The sequence below is a fragment of the Poromitra crassiceps genome, assembly GCF_964638095.1.
Source record: "Poromitra crassiceps genome assembly, chromosome: 19".
Classification (NCBI taxonomy): Eukaryota; Metazoa; Chordata; class Actinopteri; order Beryciformes; family Melamphaidae; genus Poromitra; species Poromitra crassiceps.
The window spans coordinates 26,682,910-26,695,182 of record NC_139646.1 but is presented as its reverse complement, the minus strand read 5'-3'; positions in this window follow the sequence as shown (position 1 = coordinate 26,695,182).

The following is a 12,273-nucleotide window of genomic DNA, read 5'->3' as shown; positions in this document are numbered from 1 at the left end:
AATTTATACTGTTTAATAACAATCGAAAAAGTTGCTCGTAGCTGCTTTAATCAATGCAAAAAAGACAGCAGAGGTTGTTTTTGGGTCTCCACCTGACACACACAGCTCCTCTGTTACTATCCATAACGAACAGATCAAACAGGTATGCTCCTTCACATACCTAGGAGTAACAATAGACCACCTGCTGTCATGGAAAGACCACGTAGAGTCCCAGGCCCCTATCGTTGCATCGGCGCAGTTTCTAGGCCGAGCGGCAGGCGCAGATCAAAGCAGTGGGCGTGGAAAGGCGCACTTGATATCGTCGTGCTGGCGCTAGATGCAGCCCAAAGCATTACAACCACGCCTTTTAGGCGTAAAATTATACACCGTCATGCTCATTGGATAAGTGCAATAAACGAATCGCACGCTTGCCTTTTTAGCTCCAATTCCAGTGATCCCGCAAAACCAGACGAAAGCCAAACGCTCTGCCCCCCCCCCCCCCTCCCTTCATCCAGCCTGTCTGTCTGCATTATAGGCTATTATTCCATATTATTATGCTTCTCAAACCAATCTAACTGCAGTTTCAATACTGCAAGCATGTAAATACGCTACACTATAGCAAGATCAAAGTGAAAATAATGTTCTATGCATCAGCTAGAAAAATATAGCCTATTAGATTGGTGAAAGTTTGTCCAGAAAGATATCATTTTCTCTCGCCTGCTGCAGGAAGGATGATGCACATAAATATACCCTACATTATGTCAAGTCATTGCATAAATGTGTTTTTATTGTAAAACTAAATGTGAAATAGGGCCAAGTTATTGGAGGGACATCACAGTATAGCAGATGCCATTAGAAGCGCGTTCCGAAGCGCGTTCCGCTGTTACTTCTCTAAATCACGTTAACTCGACAAGGGGTATATATAGGCCCAGGAGGACATATATGTTTCACATAGGGTGGTGTTTTCATTTCGAGGTTTTATTTGGTCCAATATTGAAATGTTGACAATGGCAGGCTGTGTTACCATTACACATTAATTTAGAACTACCTTTTATATCTATTTTGGCTCATTTGGTGGCTATTTAGTAGCGAAATGAAGAAACACAATGCATGCTGGGAACTCAGAGAGAGAGAGAGAGAAGGGTGACAGAGAAGAAGCAGTGAAGGCACAGAATAGGCCTGCTTTACAAAAGCGCAAAGCGCTAAATGTAGGCCAGGTCCCAAGATATCACTAGGCTGGTATTTAGCGCCGACACGCCCACTTTGGGACTGCGCCACGCCCATTCGGCCTAAAGCGCATTTGGCAGCCTAAAGCCTATTGCTATCTTGCCGAAACAGGCGCAAGGCACGTTTTTTTGCGGTTAAGGCCCGTAATAGCGCCGATGGCCTGTGGGAGAATAGAGCCCCTGTGTAAGAAAACAAAGCAAAGACTATACTTTATTCGCCCGTTAAGATCTTTTGGTGCTAGTAAACAGATTCTTCTATTATTTTTTACCTCAGTGATTATGAGTGTTTTACAGTACTGCAGTACCACCTGGTATGGATGCCTGTCTGTTACCTTAAAATCACAACTACTAAGACAGATGAATATTTGTTCAAAAATTGTTGGTAAACCACTGAGTCTATATGAGTCTACATACGTCAACAGTGTATTGAGGTTAGCTAGAAATATTGCCTCAAACACTAATCATGTGTTACATGAAGAATATGAATTCCTGCCCTCTGGCAGGAGATACTTAATCCCAACTTTCAAGAAGGTCAGACTAAGTCCTTTATACATCAGTCGATCCTGAGGCTTAATCAAGAACATGGCCGAGGGTCAGTGGAGCAGTGACCAGTGCTCTCTGTGTGCTGTATGTGTGTCATGTATCTTTGTATTTTTGGTTTTGTTCTCTTTGTCATGTGTTTGTGTGTGGGACTGCTGCTGTCTTGCAAGACAAATTTCAGTGTGAACTGACAATAAAGTATATCGTATCGTATCGTATGGGATGTGCGTTTCCCAGGCAACGACACACGTTGACATGTTTTTGGAACAGCGTGGGCACAATGCTCCTAAAAGCAAAAGGCACCCCTGATCTATGCCTTACAAAGCATTCATAAATGAGATTAAATACAATTGTTAAATACATTATAAATTAGGTTATTAATCAGGAACAACAAGGTCTCTCCTGTTTGTTCCATGAATTGAAAATTATACATTTCATATTTCAAATTCAACTGGTGGGTGACATTCCTTTTCCAACTCCAGGAACTGAATTGGATATGACCATGCATTTTCAATTGAGTTCATGAATGGCCCCAACCCTGAAGTTGACAAAATGTCAGACAGTTTTAAAACTGTATTCTAAATGATTAAAATGCATCAGAATAACCATTGTTTTGTCTGTCCCTGAACTTCAGGAGACTTCAGGAGAAGGAGAGTGGCTCAGGGTCTCCCCCCGGAGGTGACGAGGACTCCAGGCGTTGGTGGTTCTCTGGCGTCCAGCGCTCAGCAGCAGTGTGAGGAAAGCCCAGGGGCAGGATGAGAGTGTGACGGCTGTGAGAGAAGCACTGAAGGTGCTGGCTCCGTTTGACGGCATCCTGGGCTTTAGTCAGAGACCAGCTACAGAGTTACAGAAACCGACTCAATGACTTTTTATGTGGTAAACTGTGATTTATGTAAGAGACTAAGGTACCGTTCCCGAGCACACTTGTCCCCAAATTGACCCCAGTTTCGGAACGTTTGATGCGTGTGTGAACGTTGCGTTCCGTTCCGCGCCCGAGCGCGCAACGGGGAACCGTGACAGGATACCACTTGAAAAGGTGGTCTGGCGAACACTTGCGAGTGTGAAAGCCAACCGTTACGAACCACATAGACAACACACGGAGCGAGGATACAGTGCAGGCATAGTTTTTTTTTTTTTATATATATTTATTTATTAGAGACCAGCAATATCAACATACATATTAACATACAGTGTGTCTCATACATTTTTTTCCTTTCTTTTTTCCCCTCAACCCTCCCGCCCTAACCCATCAGGTTAGGGCATGTTTTGAATTTCAGAAGACGAGAAAACAAAATAAAAATAAAAACAGAAAACAAAAAACAACAACCAACAACGACAACAGCAATAATAATAACAATAACAAAACAAAAAAAAACATTACCAATGTTCTCAATAGTACTGTTTACACCTATAGAGGCTGGTTGAGGCCTGGTGAGGACCGGTGACGGACAGGCAGCAAGATACTCCCACATCACACGGAGACCCGTAGGACACCACTACTGCCAAACCTCACTGGCAGGTAGCTGGTCAAAATAATTAATTAATGGTTGCCAATAGGAGTAAAATCGTTCAACAGATCCTCTTATGGAGAACTTTATTTTTTCCAATTTTAAAAATGACATGACATCACTTATCCAGGATTTAGACGATGGGGGTAAGGAGGACTTCCACAACAGGAGAATCCTTCTGCCTGCAATTAGGGAGGTAAAGGCAATTACGTTAGTTTGAATATTCGTGGTAATGTGTCCCTCTGATGTTCTTCCAAAGAGGGCTATGTGAGGGGATGGTGCAAGCTGAGACTGTGTTATTTCAGATACTGTGTTAAAAAATGACTCCCAATAACTAACTAAACTGGGGCATGACCAAAACATACGTGTTAAATCGCATGGGGAAAGTGAACATCTACTACACTTATCCTCCACTGTATCTGGATATATCTTAGACAGCCTAGATTTACTATAGTGAGCTCTGTGAAGTACCTTAAGCTGAATAAGACTGAGCCGAGCACAGGAAGAGGATGAGTTGACAGCCTCTAAAGCTTCGCCCCAGAATTCATCCGAGAGGATGACCTGTAGCTCGTTCTCCCAGTCTGCTTTAATCTTCTCCATTTTAGATTAATTTGCTGGTAAGAGAAGATCGTAAAGGTAAGGAACATGACCCCTTGTCAAGGCACCTGCTTGGAGTATAAAAGTGCAGGCATAGTTGATGACGCAAGTGCACTCTGTTTCATTCCCGAGCACGGAAGAAATGTTGTAATGTGAAAGCTGACCAGCGTGGGAGGGCGGGCAATCATTCCCTGGTGCGGAACGGAACGAAAGCAATCGTTCCCAGTGAGAAAGCAGCCTAAATTAAACGTGAGCGCAGAATGTTGATTATTTAATGTTGAATGAACTTGTGGGTTTATGTTGGCTGGAAACGCAACACGGTGGAAGCAATTGGCATATCATTACAGTGGCAATTGTACCAATGTTGAAGCGTCCAGGTCAATAATGATCACAATAATACAGAGGGCAGCATCGATAGGGCTACCTGTGCTTGATGTCATCATATAGTGGAGTACAGGCTAGTTAAGTGTTGGTAGTGATGATTTTGAATTAACATGCTCATTGCTCACTGCATATGCTGTTGTGTTTCTGTCTTGGAGTGTGGTTGATTTGATTCATCAAAACGTCAAATTAAGTAATCCTATGATAAAATGTTTCATGCCCTCTTTAACTCCCTATGTTTTGCAAACCTTTCCTTGTTCTGTAGTTTTAATAAACCAAACATTAAGCTTGCTGTATGGTCTTTGTGGAAAAAGTGCAAATGTAGTGTTTGAACATGATTGCCTCTCATATTTTTCTGTTGTGATCAAAATTGTACTTAAAAAAGCTCTGTTGTGTTGACATTATCGATGCCTAGTGGTTTAAATTCCCCGCCTGGGTCACATGACGATCCGGGAACCAATCACACGACGCGCATTCGGAGCTCATCTCTTCAGGTCAAAAGAGACAGTCCAGCAACTCTTCAGTTCGCAGCAGCAGGTGAAGAGAGACAGTCGCAATTGTTGAAGAGAGAGTCGAGCAAGCAGGTGAAGAGAGACAAGCGAGCAACTTTTTTTGAAGCAGCAAGAAGACATCTTTTCTTACAAGGTAACTAACTATCAACTTAGGCTGAGGCAGCGAGACATATTTTCTTAAGGTAACGCTAACTGTAGTTTTAGTTATCACCGTGACCCGGCCCGGTCTTCTCAACTGTCTCTGCAACACAGACACGGCATCGTCGGCAGTGAGTTAATGTTACCTAGCTACAGCATCCATTACCGGCTGACGTTAGCGGTTAACGTGATTCGGAGACCCACATATATCTCCAAAAACAGCCAAAACCATACATATTGTACCTCAAAGCGTACGTTAATTTTTCAAAACAGTTTGGTAACGGTTTGATTTCTGCATGTGTGACGTCAACACCGCTTGCTGCTAGCGCGGCAGCGCCACCTTGAAGGCAGTCACACAGAGATCAGCGTACTGAGGCAGTTAACTGCTAGTTTAATCGTAATTAGTGTTTAGCCGCTAACTATAGCTAGATTGTGACTTCCCCTCGACTTATCTTAGTTGGCATTTGGACTCCAGAAAAATCGGCCTGTCTCTTGAACGGTATTTTTAAAAACAATAGCTGGTCAACTTCAACAACCGTTTAGCCATCTTTCTTTCTCCAAAGCATGATCGTCTATGCACGTTTTAAGACTCATATCGATGATTTAGCCGTTAATGTAACTGTTGCTCTCACAATAATAATCGCTGTTGCTTTGATGCAATGTAGCCCAAGCGACGTGTTTGCACTTTGCACCTGTGTTTAGCCTGCCTTTTCGACACAAAATGGCCCCCGTGAGAAGGGTCTATTATTTCATTGATTTATTTCTGAGAAAAAAGGAACTCCCGCACACTGTCTCCAAATGCAAATAAAAGTTTAATAAAGTCAATAGAAGAATAACGTTTCGGTCATCACGACCTTCATCAGATTCATTTATTCATTGATTTATTTCTGACACGGGTGCTTTTGGAGTGCCATTGCACGTGGGTTCATATAAGTTACATTGTGATTCTGTGTACAAACCTATCATTCACACCTGTTGCAACAACATAATATCTTATTTCAGCTTAATTTATCTTATGTTGTTATGTTATGATGTTAATGTTATGTTCTCTTACGTTGATCTTATGTTGGGTAACACAAAATGCCATGTCATTTCCACAGAAGTCAAAAGCCCACCTTAAATGATGGGGAAGGTGAAGGTGGTGGTGGTGAGTACGACGGAGGACTCGCCACTCACCGTGCTGGAGAAAATTTACCTGAAGGCGAAGCCCAGGCGTGAAGTTGGTTCTTTCCGGAAGGCCATGGCAGAGCTCAGCGGGAATGAGGAGGACAGCTTCAGCTTCAAGAAAAAGAGAAAGAGCAAGAGCAAGAGCGTTCACTGGGCTGACGAGGATCACCTCAGTGAATACTCTTACTTTGAGCTGGATAAGACCGAGAGAGGTGAGTGAAAAAAGTTGAACTTGTTTTTTTTCTTTCTGGAACCTGCAGATAGCCGTTATTCATACAGTTCTTTTCCTAATGATCATGTTTTGCTCCTGTGTTTCACAGTCAGCTTCAAACGCGTCATGCGGCGCTTAAAGAAGGCCAACCCCAACGGGAAGATCAGCAGGCGGGCGTTTGAGAGGGCCTGTGGGCTGTACCACGACACGCCCCCTTGGCCCCTCACGCTCACCAACAGCCTGACCACACCTCCCCGTCTGGTCCCCCTGGTGACCACACCTCCCCGTCTGGTCCCCCTGGTGACCACACCTCCCCGTCTCGTCCCCCTGGTGACCACACCTCCCCGTCTCGTACCCCTGGTGGTGAGTACGACGGAGGACTCGCCGCTCACCGCGCTGGAGAAGATCTACCTGAAGCCCAGGCGTGGCACGCGCCAGCAGACCTCCAAGCTGCCTCCTGTCCTGCCCCAGCAGAGCTCCAAGCTGCCTCCTGTCCTGGCCAACCTGAGCACCACCACCAGCCCCCAAGCCACCAACAGCCTGACCACACCTCCCCGTCTGGTCCCCCTGGTGACCACACCTCCCCGTCTCGTCCCCCTGGTGACCACACCTCCCCGTCTCGTCCCCCTGGTGACCACACCTCCCCGTCTCGTCCCCCTCGTGACCACACCTCCCCGTCTCGTCCCCCTGGTGGTGAGTACGACGGAGGACTCGCCGCTCACCGCGCTGGAGAAAATCTACCTGAAGCCCAGGCGTGGCGCGCGCCAGCAGAGCTCCAAGCTGCCTCCTGTCCTGGCCAACCTGAGCACCACCACCAGCCCCCAAGCCACCAACAGCGCCGTCTCAAGCCCTGCGCTACCCGCTGTCAACGTACAGGAGCTGCAGTCATCTATCATGGTACAGTAAATAAGATCCTTGTCATTTTAAGGTTGAGGTGTTTGAGGTGTTGTGTTGTGTGAAGCACGGCTGTTGTTGTTAGTTGTGCTGTGTTGGTGTCGGCCGAGCATGGCGCTCTTCGTTGTGGCTTCGTTGTGGCTTTCAGTGCTGTTGAGCTGTTTGCTATTCGTGTACGGCCCCGTACTGTACGCTCGTTTGTACTGTTGGTTGTGTGTAATCGGCTTAAATATTGCATTCTGCTCTTTTTTTCTCTCTCCTCTCGCGCACACACACACACACACACACACACACACACACACACACACACACACTCACTCACTCACTCACTCACTCACTCACTCACTCACTCACTCACTCTCTGTGTGTGTGTGTGTGTCTCTCTCTCTCTCTCTCTCTCTGTCTCTCTTCCTCTGGGTAGCTGACTATTTGGCTTAACTGTTCTTGTGTTGCATTGAAAAAGCATTGCCCCCTCCTCGTCAATGACTGAGTGAGTCATGTGACTGCAGCTGTTAGGATATGGGACATAGAAGTGCAGTTATTGACTGAGTTAGTATACAGTTGTGCTTTGTAAAATGTTCATGCCTGGTAAGCTAGTAACTTCCATGAAGCTTCAGTGAATAAGCATACATAGCACTCTCCTCCCTCTCTCTCCCGTCTACTAGACTGTATTAACACACTTCCCTCATACAAAGGGAACATAGTCCATGGAAACAGTAGAATAGACTGGAGCACACAAAATCACTGGTAGAGCAAATTTAATGAGGTACACACACTACAAACGCTAACATTTCGACGTGAGCAGCGTCTTCTTCAGAGTCCCAACACTGAAGACAGATTCTTGTCATTTTAAGTTTGAGGTGTTGTGTCAACAGAGGTTCTGCATGGGGCATGGCATGAAATGTTTTCACATTTTTCTCGACATTTTTGTTTTTTTGTGCCATTTCACACGTGTTGGCTTCAAATTGGCATTTGGATGGAAGCATGGCTGTTGTTAGTTGTGCTGTGTTGGTGTCGGCCGAGCATGGCGCTCTTTAGGGTGGCTGGATGATGTGCTGGGTGTGTGAGGTCGCCAACACGGTGGTCCGACCCAGTGGTCCGTCCAAAGGTCCGAACAACCAAATCTCCCCAACAGCTAACATCGCCGGGGTCGGGCCGCTAACCTACCTGCTAGTTTTGCATCTCAAGCGGTTTCCGTTTGTTTTTATTCTGTGGCCGGGCCCAGCAGGTAGCTAGGTCTCCAAGCTAACTGACTGTCCATTAAATTGTATGTAGGCCTACAGTACGTGACGCAGCAGGCGTTGGATCGCGGGACACGTACTGTATATTGTAAACTGTTCCTTTTTAAATAGGCCCATTTCACCGTTTTGAGGTGGTAAGCAGGAAGTGAAGCAGGTGTAATCAATAACATTAATGAGGGCGGCCTTGGCACTGGAACATGGAATCAATTAATCAAAGTTGAGCAAATGTGTGCAGACATACAACTTTGCTTCACTGATGACATTGATTCTATCTATAATTATCAGCGAGTGATGTCATCAGTGCTGCAAAGTTAAGCAATTGTGCGCAGACATACAACTTTGCAAGTTTGCATCATTGATGACATTGATTCTATTTATAATTCCTATCTCTAATTCCAGGAGTGTCTGTATGTCAGTATGTCTGTATCATTGTGATGTCATCAGTGAGTGATGTCATTAGCAGGGGCGGCTCTAGGGCGGTGCTAGGCACCTAGAATGGCCGTAGCCCTACCAAGCAAATGACCAAGTTGAATAAGCCTGAAACCTGAGTTATTTGTGCGCTAGTGAGATTTCCGATTGTAAGTGAAGGCATCACTCTTGTCAATCAATTCCCAGAGACTCCCCAATATCGTCTAACTGCAGATTTCCGATTGTAAGTGAAGGCATCATTCTCAGCTGAGTGGTGTGACGCTTGTCATCTTCATTTCCCAGTCTCTCCCAGCAGATGGCGTCCTGTGAGTGGGTGCCTTTGCAGTAGGAGAGAGGTGTTTGATGACCAGCCGCCACTGGTCATCAGTGATGCAAATCTCCAATTCTCAATTCTCAAATGTTATTGATACAGCATCACACCCCCCCCCCCCCCCCCCATCATGAATCATTGTAAAGCCACAGAACAGTAAAGAGGATATTAATGTGATGTGTGTAGTTCTTCAGAGATCTAGCATCTTCATTTTGCTTCTTTGGGGGGGGGGGGGGGGGGGCACGCCCCGGACCGCCCTCGGTGGTCTGCTGTCCGGGATGTTCTGATTAGGGGGCCCCCCCAAAGGTCTACACCTAAAACCGCCCCTGCCTACGTCATATACATGTACTAGGCCTTTGCTAAGGAGAGTAGGAGACATTAAACTGACAGATTTTTGGAAGGAGTTTTGTGTGATTTGCTTCCATGCAAGATATCTGGGCTAAATCTTATGATGTGCATAATCACCTAATCCCTTGGTTTCAGATGGAGCCAGAGGAGGCCATGGACAGAAAGCAGCAGGGAATTGAACTGGAGGCCAAACCCAAAGAAGTGCTGGACGTTGTCTTACAAAGCCTGGAGACGGGAAAAGCGCAACTTGTCTGTTCTGAGGAACAGACAGATGCCTCAGTGCCTCACCCATGGGAGGACGAGCCAATGGTGGTGGACTCCACCAGCACACAGGAGGACAGGAGGGACACCTCTAAGATGAAAGGTATTCTATCATTGAGAGAGTATGGCACGCCGTCCATCCAGCGCTGTGTAGTATTTAGACCAGTGACACTCAATTTGCGGCCCGGGGGCCAGATGCGGCCCGCGATAGGGTGCAGAGTGGCCCCCCCCCCCCGACCATTTTCTAATTCACAGTGAAAACTAACGTGAAATAAAGTTTGACTCCAGCTAAATGGTCAAATACAGCCGTCTGCTCGCCACGCAGGCACTTATACTGTATGTACTTAAAGGGGGACTCACCCCCCCCCCCCCCCCCCCAGATTTCTTGCAAAACGGTATTCTACTTGATTTGAAAACTCTGCAGGCAAGATGGCCGCCTATACGCCCTTCTGTACCCTGGCAGAATTCCTAGCCCATAAACTAACATAACTTGGCCAATAAGCATGTAACATACCAAATAAAACAAACAGTAATGTCTTTATTTGTTGTAGAATGCAGAGGACATGTAACTGTTTAGTTAAACTCGCATTCCAGGAATATTGTATTTACTGCGCTGAAAAAATGTGTTTTGGGGTTTAGTCCTGCTTTAACTAACTTAACCTAACTACAGTAACTTAACGTGACCTAACTAACTATCCTATACTAAACTCCAGCTGACACCCCAAAAACCTACAAACAAAAAAGATTGTTTGTTTATTAACACGTTGAGTGCCATAGCCGAGATATCTCGTCTTACATAATCCAACGGTTGAGTGCCATAGACGAGCTATCTCGTCTTACATAAACATTTTTTTTTTTTGACGGTGGGACATCAATCAACCCCTTTTACGTCTTCTATATCACTATTGGAGGAAGAGAATGTGTATAATCTATTTTACCGACCACTAAGTGGCGACAGTTCTCTCCAGACAGAGACAGAGAGAAAGCCACAGCCACGGGACCCGTGGCTGTGGCTTTCCGTGCTGGAGAAAGCATTCTAATTTTCAAGGAAATAGCTGGGCGTTTTTTTGACGGTGCTACGTGGATCAATGCCCCCCGCGTCTCCTATGGAGATATTGGAAGTATTGAATGTGTATAATCTATTTTACCGACCAGCTAGGTGGCGACGGTCCTCTCCCGACAGAGATAAAGTCAACCAAAAGCAGCCGCCTCCCGCGGAAATGGCTTGGCGATTTTACAGTCAGAAACGAACGAGCCTCATTCTCATACTGTAGGCGGGGACGCTTTCGCGCTGCTGCGGTGGGGGGTTCCAGAAATGGACTGGGTGAGCAGCATAAAGCCTAGAGTCGCACGGGGCTTCATCGGGGCTCTCAAACCCAAGAGACAGTGAGACCTATCCACACTCGCTGCCAGGGAGAGAGGCTGCTCAAACTCCCAGCAGCAGAGCACTCCGCAGCACAGACGGAGGGAGGAGTTTGGAGACACACACACACTCTCTCTCTCTCTCTCTCTCTCTCTCTAGTCCCGAGAGGAGAGAGAGAGAGAGAGAGAGAGAGAGAGGAGAGAGAGAGAGAGAGAGAGAGAGAGCACACAGAGCGGGAGACAGACACGCCGCGGGGGCAAAGAACGGACAGAGATCCCCTCCCCCCAGAGCCGCGGAGAAACGCGCGAACACACACACACACACACACACACACACACACACACACACACACACACACACACACACACACACACACAATACAGTATACAGACTCGCCCAAGGGCACCCACAATCACAGGCAGGTGACTGTTCTGCTGTTTGATTGAATTTCACAAAACTGCGATTATCTCAGCTTGCTGTCTCAGACGCTAAAACCATGCTGTACTCAACGGCTAATATCTACATAACTACTAACTCTGCAAACTAACTCTTTTAGACAGAGAAAGCACACATTCTATTAGTTATTTTTAGATGATTGGTGTTCACGAAGTCTTAACAGAAAATAATCCTCGGCTCTTGTAAAATGAGCCAGAATCCTCAAAAAAAAACCTGGCACAACTTACCTACAGGATTGAAAAAACGGCTGGCACTCAATGTGTTAACTGGCCCCTGGCCTCCTATCATTTGACAAAAGTGGCCCCCGGGCAAAGCAAGTTGAGTATCCCCCATTTAGACATTCTTACTGCAGAGCTGTGTGGACATTGAGACATTTTACAGTCATTGTATGTCATTTTAATACACATTTAATTTGATCCCTGGCAGTTACTCCCGAGTCGTGTTGGGCATATCTCCTGCACCTGGAGAAGACAGGCAGCCCTGACACAGACGTGGACCTCCTTCACAAGCTAATGGACCGTTATTCCACAGCATTCTCCGCAATGCCAATTACGGACTACAGCAAGAACGAGAGCTACGTCAGAATGCTGCTCAGACATGCAGAACTCAAGGGGTGAGTGTGTGTGGAAATGTCTACATGACACTTCAAAGAATATGCATGCTATCATGACCGAGGCTGTTGCAGCCAGAACATGTTGGCTTTTGTTTTAAC